Source organism: Ambystoma mexicanum, chromosome 14 (genome assembly GCF_040938575.1).
Source record: "Ambystoma mexicanum isolate Mex_15411 chromosome 14, UKY_AmexF1_1, whole genome shotgun sequence".
Classification (NCBI taxonomy): domain Eukaryota; kingdom Metazoa; phylum Chordata; class Amphibia; order Caudata; family Ambystomatidae; genus Ambystoma; species Ambystoma mexicanum.
Genome location: NC_090940.1, coordinates 238,034,310 through 238,052,124, shown reverse-complemented (window position 1 = coordinate 238,052,124; position 17,815 = coordinate 238,034,310).

Below are 17,815 nucleotides of genomic sequence, written 5' to 3'. Positions count from 1 at the left end.
CGTGGTCACAATTGCAATAAATCAGGGCCCCTGAAGGGGAGGAGGCCTAGCACAGACTCAGCCCTTACACCCCCTCCCAAGCGTGATCCCTTTGGGGGCAACCCTCTCTCATGTACTGCTCACCCACCTTCCTATCAGACTTGTACGCTGCCGATTTTCTGGTTGCACCCAGGCCGTAGCCTATTGCTGCTTGTCATTGCTCCAATGCCGATCTCTCAACCCGGTCAGGGGGCCCCAGACTGCCCCCCATGCCAAGAATGGAGTGTTCCACTAAGTGGGAGCTCAAGGCTTCCTCTCTATTCTCCTTTTTTCTCCACCTGGTCTTTTTTTTATCCCTTTTGGTTGTCCTTCCCCCCTCGGTTGTACAGTCACTCCCTAGAGGAGGGAGGGATGGTCAGGTGCCGCCTCGACTCCGCTGTCTCAGTCCTGCCCCACGCCACACTGAGCCTGTGCGGGTCTCCTCACTTCTTGCTCAGCGCAACTTATGAGGACCACCTCCTCCATTCTCCTCCCTTGCTCAGTGGCTCAGGGGGGCTCGCTGGTGTCAGACCCCAGCGGGTCAAGGGTGTCTCACCTCTGCGAGGTAGCCGCTTCTCGCAGGGCCTCTCAGGATCCCCCCATCTGGGTACCCTCAGCTTGGAACTCCTTGGTTGATTGAGGGCCTGGCGAGCTGCGGCTCCTCTGCCTCGGGCCGTATTTCGCTTTCCCTTGGACTATGAGGGACGGGATTGCACCCCTGTGGTGCCCGTTCTCTTGTCTCACCACGGGTTGCAGGGGGGCTCTAATCTCCGACAATCTTGGTGGGGAGGAGCAGCGCAGAGGGATCACCACATCTCTGAGCCCCCTGGTGGCCAAATCCAAAGGACGCTCTTTTAATCCCTGTCTACATCCATGAGGCAACATATATTGAAGTGAAAGGAAGGGCACTGCTTGGGTGCAGGTCACAGCATCATTTGGCAATAATGGAGGGTGCCTTTAGGTACAGAGCAAAGGGATGATACAGCAAGAAGAACACGCTATAATGTTAGAGCAGGATGACAAATTGCCTTCCAGGCTTTGCCTTTTCATGTCTCCAAACCAATTCCTCCTAGCTGTTAGGAGAAGCGGGCAAGTGCAGATCAACGTTGGGGTTCTCTACTGTCGTACTGGGCCCAGGGTGCTTACAACTGTTGGGCTGCTTACATTTGCTTTTCTCCAGCTCACTGTTGGTGGGGAAGGGGACATCTGAGTATGCACCTAAGAAGTCATTGCAAACGCTGAGCACAACAATCTGTAAAACTCCTAGAAAGCAGGAGCTTCTACCACTAAAAAAGAAATAGCAATGTGTTAACAGATGGTTACCGGTCATTTGGTCGAAAAAAAAGGGTCGACAGGACAAATGGTCGATGCAATTTGGTCGAAAGACAAATGGTCGAATTTTTTTTTTTGTATTTTCACATTTTTTTTTTTTTGGGGGGGTCCCCCCCAACCCTTTTTTTGCTTAAAAACCCTTTATTTTCCTAAACGAAAACCTGAAAAATATATATAAAAATTTTAAAAAAAATTCGACCATTTGTCTTTCGACCAAATTGCGTCGACCATTTGTCTGTCGACCAATTTTCTGTCGACCAAATGACCGGACAGCTTAACAGATCCCATTTTAGCATGTCCACTAACAGAGAAGACATGTTGTTCTGTCTACACTCCAATGACCATTACAAAATAGCCACCCAGTAAACATTGATCATCAACAAAGAAATAGGACTACATATCATTCGAAGGTGGCCACCAATGTTTTCCACATCCTAACCTCGAATTATGTCTGACAGGAATTATTTAAAACCAGTTATCATGCTTACTTTTGTTTTTGCAAAAGCTTCAGTCGATTATTTTTCTTACAGAGACCGTTTGCTGAGAACATGCCCTACTTCCTTCTGGAGCCTTTGCTTTGAATGTATTGACAACTTCACTGTGCTTCCAAGATGTACTGCTGGTGGTTCTTTTTGGGGACCCCAGCTAATTCAGCCATGTTAATTCTTATACCATTGTGTCTGGGTTATTACCTGAGCGGTCAGATGAACTGTCTGCAGTTCCTTCTCTCCTTTAGTTTTCGGTTCCTCTTTAGCCCTATCTGTTACTTCTTTTTTCCATAAGATTTTATTTAACTATTAGGTTTACTCAGTGTGGGATTGGGCTGTGGATCGGGAGATGGGGGGGGCTGTTTTGTCCCTCCTGATGGCTTTCACAGGAGGGGAGTAGGGGTGGGGTGGAAGCAGCAGGAACGTGTGGATTTTTTGGAATACCATATTCTAGCAATGGGTCTTGCAGCTTTAAGGTGAGGTCCTTATCTGTTTGCTACATGCTTCATCTTCTAACCCTCCTAAAACAGGGTCCTGGTCCACCTGTCCTCTCTTTTCTAATTCCAATGTTACTTCTGCTATTCAGAAACTCAAATCAGCCTCTCCTGCAGATGCCATACCTCAGGCTCTTCTGCAGGAGACATCAACTGATTTAATTAACTACATTACATCTGCTGTTAACATCTCATTTGCTACAGGAGACATCCCACATGCCCTTAAACATGCTTTGGTCATCCCTCTGCTGAAGAAGCCCTCACTCGATCCTTAGGTACTGGCCAATTATCATCCAATCTCTCTATTGCTGTTTTTGATGAAGGTTCTGGAGGCGCTGGTATCTCCTCTTCTCTCAGCATTTCTGGAATCCTCTCATTTTCTCGATCTCTTCCAGTCCAGCTTTTGGCCCGGCAAAGGCACTGAGTCTGTCCTAAACTCAGTAATGGATGACTTGTTGTGTCTGGTTGATCAGGGCGGTGTCAGGGCAGTCCTGCTTTTAGATCTGGCGGCTGCCTTCGACACCGTCGACCACTCTCTCCTCATCTCCCAGCTGGCTGAGGCTGGAATTTCTGGCCAAGTGCATGACTGGTTCACTGCATTCCTTGCAGATCGCTCTCAATCAGTCTCTCTCTCTCCCTTCCGATCTGACCCTGCCCTCCTATTTTGAGGAGTTGCGCAGGGATCTGCACCATCCCCTATTTTATTTAATATATATATGAGATATCTCCTGCACCTCATTGCAGCGCACGGGTTCTGTTTTTACTCTTATGCGGATGACACTGAGAACTTGGTCCGCCTTGATCTAACTAATTCTGAAACAACATCCCATCTTAGACGCTGCCTCGAGGAACTGGGAATGTGGATGTCACAGAACTGGCTGAAAATTAATGCAAGCACAACCAAGGTTCTCATCGTGGGTACCTCCAGTCCTCAATTATTCTGGACAGCCGATTTTTGGCCTTCGTCCCTCGGTCCCCTTCCTATACCAGTCTCATCAGTGCGGAATATTGGTGTGCGGATCTCGGCCACACTGACCATAGACGAACAGGTCAGTGTGCTATGTAAATCTGGCCATTTTAAACTTTGGATTCTCCAAAAGGTTCTTCCCTTCATTCCGACAGTAAACCAGGCACCAGTGGTTGCTGCACTGGTTCTGAGTGTTCTGGACTACTGCAATTCACTATATCTAACTCAACCTGGCTATTTGACGGGGCGGCTGCAACTGCTTCAAAACGCCACGGGCAGATCTATCATCCGTCCTCCATTTGGTGCTCACATGACCCCTTTGCCGAGGCATTTGCTCTGGCTCCCCGTTGCTCAGTGGATTATGTTTAAACCCATGTGCATCGTGCTTAGGGCCTTCTATGGCACTGGAGCTGAGTACCTTCAGGCCAAATTTCCTGGTTACCTACCTACTCGTGCTCTCCGTTCACAAGCGGACTTTCGGGTGGTGGTGCCCCGCTTTAGGCTGATCCGCAAAGGCGGTTGCGCCTTCTCAGTGGCGGCTGCAAAAGGGTGGAACAACTTTCCCCTTCCCCTGTGTACGACTATGGACCACCTCACATTTCAGTGGAACCTGAAAACTCTGCTCTTCTAAAAATGGCGCCCTGGAACCATATGTCTCACAGTCTTCTCTCTCAGTGCCATGATGCCCTCGGGTGAACGCGCGCTTCATAAGTGCTATTAACATAACATTACATCTTTGTATCCAATCCCTTGGTTGAATAGGAACCTCGTAGAGGAAGAGAGCGAGAGTGTGGGCATCGGCTGCTAGTTGAGAGGAGAGGTAACCCCACCTTGGCTTGGAGCTCGAACAGCACCCAAGTCATTCTGGCACTCAAATGCAGCTGACGGCTGCAAGTGCTGCAGTAAGGCAAGCAGTGCGTTGCTGAAGGACACCAAGAAATTGCTGCAGTGAAGCATAAGAAGGTGGTGGTAAACAGAAAGAGCACAACATAGATAGTGAAAGAATGGGGGTGAGGGAAGTGTCAGGGGAGAAGAGAAGACCGGTCCTGACACGTCCGTGCTCTTTGCCCTCTCATCATGCTCTTATGAGCCACACTGCATTAGCCCTAGAAATTCCCCTAAACTCACTTCTCAGTCTACCGTTGGCAAAGCTCAATCTGCGAACAAGTATTTCTTGCTTACCTGGAATGCAAAGGAGGAGGGAAAGTATTATGTATTTGCTACCTGAGTCCTATGGACCGCCATCAATTCATGACACTCCAATGGACCAGCTGATAACAGATTTCAATTTGAATGGAGATTTAGTATTGTGGTTATGAAGGCTTGTGAAAAACATGGTACATGTACATGTGTGTGTGCAGCAAGGAAATAGCATGTGAAGCATAGAACTGGATGTCTACCTCGCCTCTTCAGTCCACCGAGTAATCTAAAAGAACAGTGGGAAAGATGAAGGTCCCTGGCCCAGGTATTATGGCAGAGCTTACTTCAAGAACTCAAGATTCTAAGCCATTGACAAGCCTATTGCATTCATTATAGTGCCGATGAAGGCCCATGAGAACTATTAGAGATGTGAATGATTGTTAAAAGGACAAAACACCATGTCGAAGAATAACCTGTTTTGTTCTTTAAAGTTAGGGTGCGATAGTCTCAACACGATGTCACTATGAGAGCCATCGTTAAGGTGTTGCACACCTAGGCTGCTGGTGCAAGCTAGTAAGCTTCCATGTCATTCTTCCCTCTTGGGGCTGAAAATGAGTCTAACAGAAAAGTGCTTTAGACTGCTGAATATGTGTGTTTTTTCTAATTGTTCATGAATTCTGATTCTAAAATTGCACTTTAGCTTGTTCTTGCAAAATGATAGTGTTATTAGAAAATAACAAAAAGATGAAAAGCCTTTTGGGACTGATTAGTTTTATCATCAAAAGTCACGTTAAAGATATAAAGTGTGTATATGTCCTCTAGTTCTGATGATGTATTCAGAATTCTTCCCATATAATTGAGCAGCACTAGTAAAATCAGGCAGAAGAACATGTGAGTATATAATCCATGATTATTCTAAAATCGATTTCTAAATTGACTGTAAAATAAGTATCCCTTATTTGTGTTTTGTGTCATATCTGTTACTGGACATGTGTGCACTGGCAATACCGTGTTCTGGGCAAAGTGGGGACTGGTTACGCAAGGCATTTGACATGCTGGAACTGCTTATATCTGTTGATGGGCTTAAGGGGCATGGCATAGCGTTATCAGGCCTAGTGGGGCTGGTTATACATGTTAATGGTTATGTGGGGGCTCACTACACTGGTCCGTGTGCAATGTGGGGACTTTGTTTTGCAGTGTGGGGACTGGTCATACAAGAAAGCAATAAATAAATAAATACATGTGGGGACTGGCCATGTGTGTTACTGGGCAATAGGATCAATGGAAATGGACATGCCTGGTCATGTGCTGACTGGCCTTACCTGTCGTTGAGCATATGGGGATTAGTCCTGCATCTCACTGAGAAAGTGCCAAATGAAATGTTTGGTAACTGGCCTTGAAGACATGGCAATCATCTCTCCCACGTATTTGCAGAGTCTACATTTACTTTTACTAGGGATGTGGAGTGTGGAATTACCTCTGTTACTATCCGTGCAGAGACTAGCCTTTTGTTCTGTTTCTGGCATTGTGGAGACTAGGATCACTCACTGGTTCTGTCCATTGAAGTGGGCCACAATGTTGCTGCACACAAAAGGATACATGTTGTATGGCCGTGCAATGAAACATCTGACCCTCATGTCAAGGGGTGACAAAAGAGCCTTTATTATCGGTATATGCTATAGTAGACCGAGTAATGATGCACGTGATACCAGAATATGTGTGATATGATATATGTTATTTATAACGCGCTTAATATCCAGAGGTTTCTAACCGCGGACCCGGGGATCAAACCTTGGTTGCTCTGTGTCGTCTTGCTTCCAAGGCGAGCACGTTGCCATAGAGCTATCCTCCCAAGCCTGGCTCAACAGGTGTAAGTTAATTCTGCCATTTTACAATGATGGGTTAGACCAAACGCTAGAGAAACTGAGGGGGCTCTCTAAAACTAATAACAATTGGCTAATAATTGGCAAAACGCTCTAAAGAATGGCCAAATGCAAAGTGGATCACTCGAGATGTTCACTAACCGTTTACGTCAAGAGCTCCAAATCCCTGTTCCTTTTGGGACACCCCATTTTAAAAATAATGTTCTGAAGGATGTTCGCAACAAGAAAAGTCCCAAACCTACGTAAATTAATACAACAAATGTTCAAACTTGTGGCCAACCCAAGAGTCTTAATCCTATCCTCAAATGCCTATTTCTAAGATAATCAACACTTTAAAAAAAGAAATACCCTGTCTTCAGGAGCTAGTCACAGTCTGGACTTTCCTTCAGCCTCTCTTATTTTGCCTCCTGTCAAAGGACCTCCCCAGGTGTATCACAGGCTTCTCTTCTTCAATCTTGTCCAGTCTGGATCCTTATCATTAGTAAAGCTTCTTCCCGCTGTGGGTTTCCCTGCTTCTTGGGAGATTTGGTCTCTCCTAGAACAGACAGTTTTCAGTATTCTCAACAGCTTCCTACTGGACCTTGACACTCTCGTAGATTGCTGCAGACTCCCAGCATGTACCTCTCACAGACCTTGGGTTTACAGGATACACAATGCGTCCCTTCCCAGACTTTAGGATTCGTAGGTTTAATGGGTATATTAGAGTCATTTTCAAACACTGACTGATGCTTCGCAGCCTCTGTTATACCCATGAGGCTGTGCAGTATTTTCTAAAGGTGATTCTGACTCGTGTGCCCTCCCTGAGATTATTTATTTCCCCCTAGAGTCCTAACTTTCATTGTTTAAAGATTATTAAGTCAGCAATTGGTTTATTGGGTAAGCATTGCTAGTTTGTGTGGTTCAATATCGACCACAGGATTTCGCAAGCATCTGCGGTGAATGGAGCAATCATGGAACAGTTCATGCTCAAGAAAGTCTGATCATATTGGTTTGTGGGCTCTGCTAGTTTGCAGCGAGTCATTGCTAGCTCATGCTTGGTTCTGTATTCCGGTCCATGGACCAATCTGCTTCTTGGTGATATAGTTGAAGATCACAGGTGTTCGGCCTTCCTGGATACATCATCTCTGCAAAGGTGATGCGCCAGCGGGATTGTCGTTTATCAACCCTCTAAGTGACGCATCGCCTAGAGGCAGGTCAACACAGTCCCTAGTGTCTCGCCCCTCCCTCCCCCATCCTTGCCCATAAGGAAGTGGAAAGAGTTTCTAAAGCTCATCACAATGGTTTGGCTAAATGCCTAGGTTCTAAGGATTGAACTGCAACTAATATCTAGTTCCTAAGCAAAACAGTGCCCAGGTGGATTAAAATAAAGCTAGATATCCTTCATGGTGTCTAAAACCTTCAGTAGTTCTGCTTTCAACATACAGTTCTTTAACCAAAACTAGTAAGTCTTTCTCTAAACCTGAGACAACCTATGTTATAAAGAAAGTCTTAAAGGGATGGCCAATGAAAGTTATAACACCTAAGATGTATGAGTCCTTAAACTACAAGCTACCTGAAGCTAAAATGCAAATGTTAGAAAGGGTAGTCCAAAGTGAGACACAGGCTACTCTTCAAAAGTCAATTTCTATCTTTGAAAACAAAACATAATTTAACTTCTGGGAAGGTTCTCTGCACAGATTCCCATAAGCTGGTTTCCTCTCATATCACTCGGCTTTCAGCTTGTATCTCAGTACCTCTCCCAGGATTTCAGACTACAGGTTTCAAGCTCTTCTCAGGCTTTTGAGTTTCACAGGATTCACAACATATCTTTAGCAAAGACTGTGCCTTCTGTAAGTATTCACAAACATTCCCTCCTGGACCTTGGCTTTCACAGGATTCGGAAGTTGTCCCTCATGGACTTGGTCTCTGTCAGGATTCCCCTCAGGTCCAGCAGGGACCTTGGCTTTCTCAGGATTCACAGCAGATCCTTCTTGCATGGCTTTGTCACGATTCACACCTGTAGCGATGGGTATTTCTCCCCCCTGATGAGCGTCCTTGTTAGGCAGCCAATATTATAACATCCTCATGCGACCGATTGGCTCTTCCTTTTTGTTCCCTTGGGGTATATCTTGGATAGCCCAATATTTAGGCCTTCCAATTCCCTTGTGGTAAGGCAACTGCTTTCCAGCACTATTGGCACGTGCTCCTTCCAGGGTTTCCAGGCCTTGTCTATTTCCAGGCTGGTTTCTTGGATTTGTTCAAGTATTCCAGATTCTTCCTCATGTATTTGCCCTTTATTGGGTTTGGCTTGCAGCTGTCTTCCCTTTTTTCACAGGAGAGTGAGCAAGCCCGTCTTTTGCCTCTTGGATACTCTCTTCATTTGTCTTTTTCCATCCTTTTTTTTATAATTACTAGCCTGGGCAGGTGTCCTATCACTTCCTCTGATGGATTATTCCCTATTAATCTAGTTTGTTATTCCCTGTAAAGCCACCAATTCCTTTCATCAAAGCATTGCCAGTTTACCCGCAGTAATGGTTAATTGCTTGATTGTTTTGATTATCTGAAATTAAAACATTAGAGGTTTTGAAAGTACTCTTGGCATGTGACACCAACTGGGAATTCTGTAACATGGCTCCACTGCATTCCACGATCGCTCAATGATGCTGGGTTCTCTGCAATGCAGCAGAGGCTGCAAGGCTAGGAAAATGCCCCTCCTTTCTGTTACTCTCAGTCAGGTAAGTGCTTGTTGCTTTTCCTTTTTGATTTGCAAATGCTCGAAGTTACCTTCACTACATTGCTTGGGAACGGGTCTGGTTCCGGAGTGGTAGGGACCCTCAGCAAGGACTCTTGGGAATTGTAGTTCTCATTATTCAAACTATATGTTAATGGCTCGGTTGCCGGGTGGCAGGGAACCTTATCAAGGTTTCCTGGGACCTCTGGTCTTCTATGCTCTGGCCCCTCACTATGACTTTATGAGGGTTTCCACCATGCCTTGGCAGGTATTGTGGGCTGGTGGAACCGTTTGCAACCACTTTCCCTGAGGTACATCAGGTAATGAACGGGACAGCCGAGTCCCCGGTGGCTCACTTCACCCACACAGAACAATGGGGCGTTGTAACACCTTACCACTTACCTTCAACCCTGGCTGCACTCAACTGTGGACTTGTGCTGCCAAAATTGAAACTCTGAAAACATAGACAAGCTGCTCCCACTTGTAAACATCACTTTGGAAAATACTAGCCCCAGAGTTGGTATAAGGGATCGCACAGGGCCTCCAACCCATCCCTTAAATTATAACCCAAAAAGGGGCCAGACGGCCAGATATCCACCTCATAATCCTGAAAAGATAACATGCACTCAAAAAGAGTAAAGGTGGTGCGCCAGCTGAAAGCAGTGAACCATGTTTCTGGTCCTTCACTAGCTGCATGCCAACTTTGGCATGGAACAACAATGAGAGGAATGCCAGAAAGCAAGCTCACAATGGTAGGTAAATAAAACGCCTAGTCTGCCCTGCTTAGAAATAGGGTAGCAAGCCATCAATTCATAAGGGCAGATCATCACAAGACAGAAGGCATCATTACAGGTCCGCCGGTAGCTGTGCCGGTAAAACCAGCATGTAGCTGCCGGACCCGTAATGAATTACTGGCGCCTGACTTCCCGGTTCCAACGGGCTATTCCAAGTTCGGTGGCCGGGAAGTCAGGCACCGCTAATTGTGTTAGTGCCCAATCCCATAAAGTCCCATAGGACTCCATGAGAATGGGGACACAGGAGCACCGGCAGCATTAACAAAGTTGCCGGTGCTCCCATGAGAACTCTGCGAGCGAGTGCCGTAGCCGCCCGGCACGTCTGACCCAGGTGTCCGGGACGGCACCCGTCTGCAGTGTCGTATTGTGCCGGTCCGGTAACAACTGTGCCAATAGGCTTACCGGCACCGTTGTTACCGAACCAGCACAGTTATAATGAGGCACAGAGTCTGGGATCTTCCCTTGAAGTGCCATCGTGGAGTCGGGCAGCCATGCAGCAAGAGATGCTTGACTCTGAGGGCCCGATTCATGGAATTTTTTGCACGGTTCCAAGCGACTTGTCACTGCTGAAAAGTGACTTTGCACTGTACACATAAACCCTGTTTCATGAACTGTTCATGACGTGTCTTTTCGCAGCCCAATGTCAGTGCAAGGTCATCTTTATAGTACAAAATGAACTTTGCATTGCTTTTGCACTGCAAAAATACACTTTGTACAGTTCCTTGAATCAGGGTTTATGTCGGAACTGTAAAGTCACTTTTGAACAGTGCAAAGTCACTTTGAACCGTGCAACTAATTCCATGAATCGGACCCTAAAATGGTGAACCTCCTTTAGGGTGCCTTGGCACATGGGACTGCGAGGTGGCCAAACTTAAATAAGCACACATGCAGAGTCTGTTTAGTGTTCTGCCAATTAGTGGATCCGTTCCCAATGCTTCCCGAGTTGCCACCAATCTCCTACTCACACGCACAATTACACTTCCTGCAGGTGTGTAACATAGTGCCCAAACAGGAGGGATGTGTGGAAGATGGGAGAATGTTGTTGTATACAAAGAAAGCTGAGCAGAGAAGTGTAAAGAGGCTAGAGAGGACTGAGTGGTGCAAAGGAGAGAGAAAGAGAGTAGGAAAATAGGAGTAACAGCTGGCAAAATAAGAGGGAGAGGAAAGAGGGGAGCATGGGAGAGTGAGGAAAGTAAAATGAAAGGAGTAACACCCGGAGAAAGGGGACAGGGGGGATAGGACATCGTGGTGAAAATTAGAGCGAGAAGGATAATGAAGAGTAACATCTACAGGGAAGAGGTGGTGGACAGAACATTGAGAGGAGGAGCTATCGAGAAGGAGAGGAAGAACACATGGAAGGAGGAAGGGGGAAGAGGGGAGCAAGCCCTGGGAGGAAGCAGAATGTGTGAACATCCTTTAAAACCTGGGCCATGAGGATATTTCTAACCTGTTGAAGAAGGGTGCAAAGGTCAGGATAAGGAAGAGCCTCTGCAGTTAAGTGAGCCATAAGGTGAACTGGGCTCTACTGAAATCTGAGAGGAGGGGAAGAGGAAGTACAGCGGGATGCACCAGTTTGTGCAGAGTCTTCAGCTTGATCCCCACAAGATGAGCTAATTGAGTTGGGCGGTGGTGTCTGGTAGTCAATTCCGGGAAGAGTGAGATACCCAGTTGACCACTACATCCTGACAAGGATGTGAAGTGCCAAGATGGAGGTGTTTGAGACAATATTCAATAGTCAATATGGATTATTACCAGGGGTATCAGGTAATAATGTCCCCATACATAATGTCCCATAATGTCCCCATACATAATGTCCCCATACATAATGTCGCCGGGAAAAGCCATTGGCGATGTTATATGGTGACATATGTATGGGGATGGGTTGCAGGGATGACACTCTGCCTCACTTGTAAACAATTTAAACAATGTGGGGGTTGCGGGGGTGTCAAAATAAGGTGACATTTGTGTCAAGAGAAATTCTTTTGGGGACATTATTACATGGAACCATCCCAGGGACTGTGCATGACTGATTTGAACTGCCCAGAGTGGTATAGCCATAAATCAAGTGATTGAGTAAAGGACTAAAGGCCAGGTACTAATGGAGAAGAGAATCAGAGTTCAAACCAGTCTGGGTATGTGGATTCTAGCAGCTCCACCGTTTATTCAACTCTGAAGGCAATGGTAGCAAGAATAAAATATCTGGAAACGCTCATACTGGCTTTGAGCCGCCTGTTGATCCCAAGCTTGTTACAATTGGCAAGCTTTCACTGGTCTTGTGGATACTGTTTCAGATGTGCAGTGTTTCTGAATAAATACAAGAAAGTACAAGAAAATAAGTTGCAGTGTCATCTTTTTAGAGAAAATATAGAGATGTAAATGTCTGAAAAGCAAACGCCATGAAATCAGGAGGCCTTCTCTGAGTCATCATCACGGCCCATGGTACAGTGAGGGGCCTAGTGGCAATCTGTCTCATTTGATGGTCGCCTGCATCGGACCTGGTGTTGCGGTCCACGGGGTCAGGAGTGTCTCAGCAGCTTGGCGCCGGGTGCTTGCCTTTGTCCATGAGGTTTGTGTCTCCCTTGGAGTCTGGCTGCAGCTGCATGGTAGCAGTGCAGTCATGCACTATGTAGCTCACTGTGCAATGGAGGTCAGTGTGTCTAACCTGGCTGGCCTTCCAGATACATGCATTGGGAGTTTCCCGAGCCGGCATGAGGGTTATTTCACTCCTTCACTTTCTCTCCTCACAAAGTCTTTGCAGAGTTTATAAGACTCTCTATGAGGAAGGAATCCCTCATGATGAAGGAAGCCTTGTCACACCCCTTTTTCCAGCTTGATCACTCCCTGCGCTTCTTGGTATCGCTGGATTCCTCAATACTTGGTCCTTAGTTGTATTTTTTGCTCTGCCTTGAGCTTGTTCCCAGAGAAAGGGGCGCATCCCCTGGGTCGCTCTACCTACCTTTTAGTGCATCAATCACAGGGGCATCAGGTCGCCACCCATATGTGCATAAAATGGTCTGTATCTAACAATAACATTAAACCTACTGAGTGATATGATAATATATCCCCTTCCTTGTGGGATGATCACTCTGCATATCTGCATATTGGCTTATTCCTAGATACATCTCGAAATCCTTTTGGTGCACCACAAAATCAAGACAAATACATATTCATGGAGCGAAAAGTCCTTCACCCACGGCGTCTCCACATCCTTACACTCTGGAAACGTATCAACACTATCCTGATATGATGGGACACGCGTATTATTTTCAAAACGGGTAAAGCATTTAGGAAAAGAAAAATACCACAATGGAATTTAAAATGGATGTATTTAATGCAGAATCGAAAATACATTTCAATGCCATGTTCTAATTTTTAGATAGCTACATTCATTCAGAAGTTGGATGGAAATTGACAAGACTAGAAAGGAGAACTAAAGCGAGACCGGTTAAAGAACTGGGGCAATACACTGATTCATGGAATTATTTGCATGAAAAACGCAGATTTGCGCGCCTTTCTGCCGAAAATCTCTGTTTGAAGTATGGGGATTTTTAGGCAGAAAGGAGCGCAAAACTGCGATTTTCACGCAAATAATTCCATGAATCAGGCAGAGGGAGTTTAGATATGTATTTCTGCATCTTCAAGAGAAGGAAGTATATTGGTACAGTCCTAGGAGTAAGGGTGGAACCACCAGGGGAGGCAGACAGGGAGAGTAGGGTGGTCGGGGAGGCTGAAACTCAATGGCTGCCGTCCCTAACACGTCCTTGGTCCCCTGTTCTGAAATATCCTTTAATTAGCACGACTCTTCTCTTTTTTTTTTTTTAGTGCTGTGCACATTTACAACATGTAACATATTTTGGGCCCAAAAAGCCGCACAAAGCTTACCATTCATGGGCGAGCGCTGGTAATTCGACTGCATCGTGCTGGCAGGATGTGCCGTGTGTTTTGCTTGGTGGAGGGCCAGCTCGTGATCAAAAAAAAAAAGTTATCATTTGATTTGGAAACAGCAATGCGTAGTTTATGTTGCCAGGTCTTTTATGCGCCAGTATGATTCGCTTCCAGTAACTTTGGTGTGCGATTCTACGAAAAGGGCATAAATCGCTCAGCCCTCGCAGAACTTCAAGCACGAGCCCCCCTCCCGTGCTCTGCCCCTCCAATGAAGCTTATGTAAAGCTGCAACACATTCTTTGGCTGGTGCAATTCCTGAAACACTTAAGAGCGTGCCCATTATTGGATGCAGAAGGAAAGAGAGGTGCCCTTGGGCTGCACACCTCTTGGCAGCCATGCATCAGGACAATGGTGGGTTGTAGATGGTGGGCACACGCTCCCTTGAGTCTCTACTCTGGGGGTCTGCAGACCATCGTGGGTTGGAACTTCTTGACTAACAGCCCTTGGAGCAGGTGGCTTTGAAGTATAAAGAAAGAACATGTCAGTATTAATGTCTCCCTTTTCCTGGATGATTTTGTGAGGCCAAGAATTGACTGGCTACAAACACGCAACACATCTTCTTCCATCCTTTTGGGCGATGACCATTGCAGAAGGGATGATGTTAGCAGCAAAGACACTGCTTGAAATATTGAACATGGGGCCAAGCTGGGCTCCCTTGAATGCTTCATCTGCCATGACATGAAATGAGGTCACAGGATAAGCACTTAAAAGGAAATGTTCTTTATGGGGTGTAGTAAGTGGAACTCTTAGGGATGGTAGGGGATCTACGGCTCGACCAAAAATTGCTCGAATTTATTTTGCTTGTTTTTTCCCTCAACTTTTACCACCAAAATGTAGATGTTGGATAGGGTTCAGGCAATATTGGTGGGGGTTAGGATGGGGATGGGGAACTCCAGGGGGTCTCCCCTTGCATTCTGTGGTAAAATATTTGAGAAACATAAAACAAACAAAAACAATCAGACAGGGTTTTTTTTATTTATTTCTTTAGCAATGGACCTACATGCTTAGGTTTTTCGAGCAATAGACAAACTGGACAATGGACATACATCCTCAGGACTTCGAGTAATAGACATACATCCTCAGGTTTTTCAAACAATAGACAAACCTAATCCATATATGATGGTAATGCCAACAGTGATACATGTAAAATATTCCCAGAGGTAAAACAGTGCCAACTAAAGCAGGCACAAATAACAGCTGAGTCCAAAATCCGCTCTGTATTTTTAATGCTGATCATACATTTAGGTATGTCAAATAAGATTCCTCTCTTTCACTACATATAACGGCTCAGTTATTTATACACAAATGAGTGTGTCTTGTTAGAGCTATCAAGTGCTCAATTCTGTTTTTTCAACTTCAAATCTCACTTAACATATATAGGGCCTCATTACGAGTTTGGAGGCAGCCATGCCGCTATTTGCGGCATGGCTGCCTCCAAACTCGTGTCCGGGTTCCCTGAATGGGGATTTACCGGGTCATTCCAACCTTGGAAGACCTGGTATTTCCCCATTCAGGGAAGCCATCCCCATTCCCATTCGAGCCCCCATAGGGCTCAATGGGAATGGGGAGGGAGCTAATAACGGGCACGTTAATAACGGGCCCGTTATTTGCTCCCTGGTCCTTTAGCGGGTCCCGCTAAGGGCGGCTGTTTTTACCAGCCGCCCTTAGCGTGACCCGCTAAAGGACCTTGGAATGCAGCGGTAAGGGGTTAACGGCCCCGGCATCCTTACCAGCGCCATTAACCCCTTACCGCCGCACTCGGAATGAGGCCCTATATAGACTCTCTTTTCAGAAACAGCCAGTAGAAGAAACATCAATCTGCCAATTGAGTCAGGAAATTGAAATGTGCAATTTTATTGATTTATTTTCACATTTATAAAGCGCACTAAACGCAAGGACATCAATGCACTGTTACAACCTGTTACATGTGTTCAGAAACAAGAAAGCAGGTTCAGCAGCAAGTAGCGGTGTTGATCAGTTGTTACGCAAAGAGACACATTTTTAATGCTTTCCTGAAGGCCCAATAAGATTGGTTCCAATGCTTGGCTGCAATTGTCAGGAAACTGGAGCCTCCAGCGTTTGTCCTTTTGAAATGCAGCAGGATGAGTCTGTGTGTATAGGCCAGTCTGGTCTGCAGGATTTATCTTTTCAGATTTTTCCTAAGAGGTATGTAGGAGCAGTTTTGGTGAGGAATCTATGTGTGATTGACAGGGTGTTGAATAGTATCCGTTCCCGCACTGGGAGCCAATTAACCTTTTTTTCTCACAGCTGAGATGTGTTCTCTTTTAGGAATGCTGAGTGCTGCTCTTAGTGCATTATTTTGGATCACCTGCATTTGTTGGATGTTTGAGGAAGAGGTTTCAGCAAAATGAGCATTGCATTAGTCCAGTCTGTAACCTATAATCGCACAGGCAATTGTCAGACAGCTATCGTGGGAGGAAGGGTCTGGACGCATCGATCAATGTTGTGGTATTGGCAGCAGAAGAGGCAATGGCGTTCACTTGACGGGTCAGGGACAGAGTAGCATCCAGGTAAACTCCCAAAGTCTTTACTGCAGGCGAGAGAGATTAAGGGCTTAATGGACAGAGAATGTGCTTAGGTATTGGGTATCTAGTGTGCAAAGTTAGTATTAGGCGAAAGCTGAAGACCAGTGCAAAGTGGTTATTAGGCCCCTAACTCCCTAAATAAGTATCAGGTGTGAATACTTTTCAGGTATTGTGCTTATCTAACAAATTAATCACTTCTATGTCCAATTCCAATACATGTCATTAAATACATTCTCAATGCATAAAAAGTGTTCACCAGGTTTCCCCGATGCGAAACACAATTCACCAAGTTTGCTGACACATGTTTCGACCTTTGGTCATTTTCAAGATAATGGTGCCTCATTACGACCCTGGCAGCCGCGGTATGAACGGTGCCGGTAAGGTAACGGCACAGTTAATACCGGGCCGCCACATTATTAGTCTGCTCGTGGGTGGCGGTATGCATGTCTGGTCTGGCCAGATGTGCATACCGTCACCCGTGAGCAGACCAGGATGCTAACAACAGACCCTTCATTAACAGGTCAGTTGTTAGCATCCTCCCCATTCCCATTGATCCCTATGGGGGCTCAAATGGGTATGGGGACGTACCGGGTCCCCAAAATGGGATTTACCAGGCCCGCAAATGTCAGAATTGTCCGGTAAATCCAATTTTTCGGGACTGGACTCAGACCCGAGTTTGTGGGTAGCCATGCTGCTAAAAACGGCATTGCTACCTCCAAACTCGTAATGAGGCCCAATTGCATTGAATTAACTGCATTATATACTCTCCCTTGTGTTCAATATCAGATCCCTTACGTGCTGTAAAGATTCTTTCAATATTAAGATGCCTATTGTCTGTACGGTGTCTCTGCTTCCCTTCTAAAATGTTTAATATCTGCATCTTGCATACTGTATGGATTCAGTCAATATTAGAATGGCTATTAAGTTTACAGAGCCTCTTCTTCACTACTGAAGCTATATTTATCAGCATCTGTGTCATTGGATTTCTTCCGCACAGTGTTTTGAATCCATACAGTACACAAGATGCTGATATTAAACATTTAAAGAGGGAAGCAGAGACACTGGCACACTCAATAGCAGCCTTAATATTGAAAGAACTCTTTACTACAGGAGAGACATGGATTGTGTCGCAGTCAATGTTGAATGATGCATATTGTACATTGACATTCTTAAGCACTGCTGGAGAGCCTATAAGGAGGATCTCATTCTTGTCATCGTTTAGGCAGAGACGATGAATGGCCATCCAAGCCTGGATAGTCAGATAGACAGAGTCATATTGATCATTGCCAGAATGGGGGAGGAGGATCTGAATATCATCGGCATAATTAGTGTAAGGTATGTCAATGGAGTCAAGAAGGTCGAATTAGGGTTTGGAGAAAATCCTCATTACAAGTTTTCCGGTCTGGTAACTAGGGTATCGGTAAGCTTGCCGGTACTGTAGTTACCGTACCGGCAAACTACGAGTTCTGCTCACGGGGGCCTTTTCGCCCACCAGGTC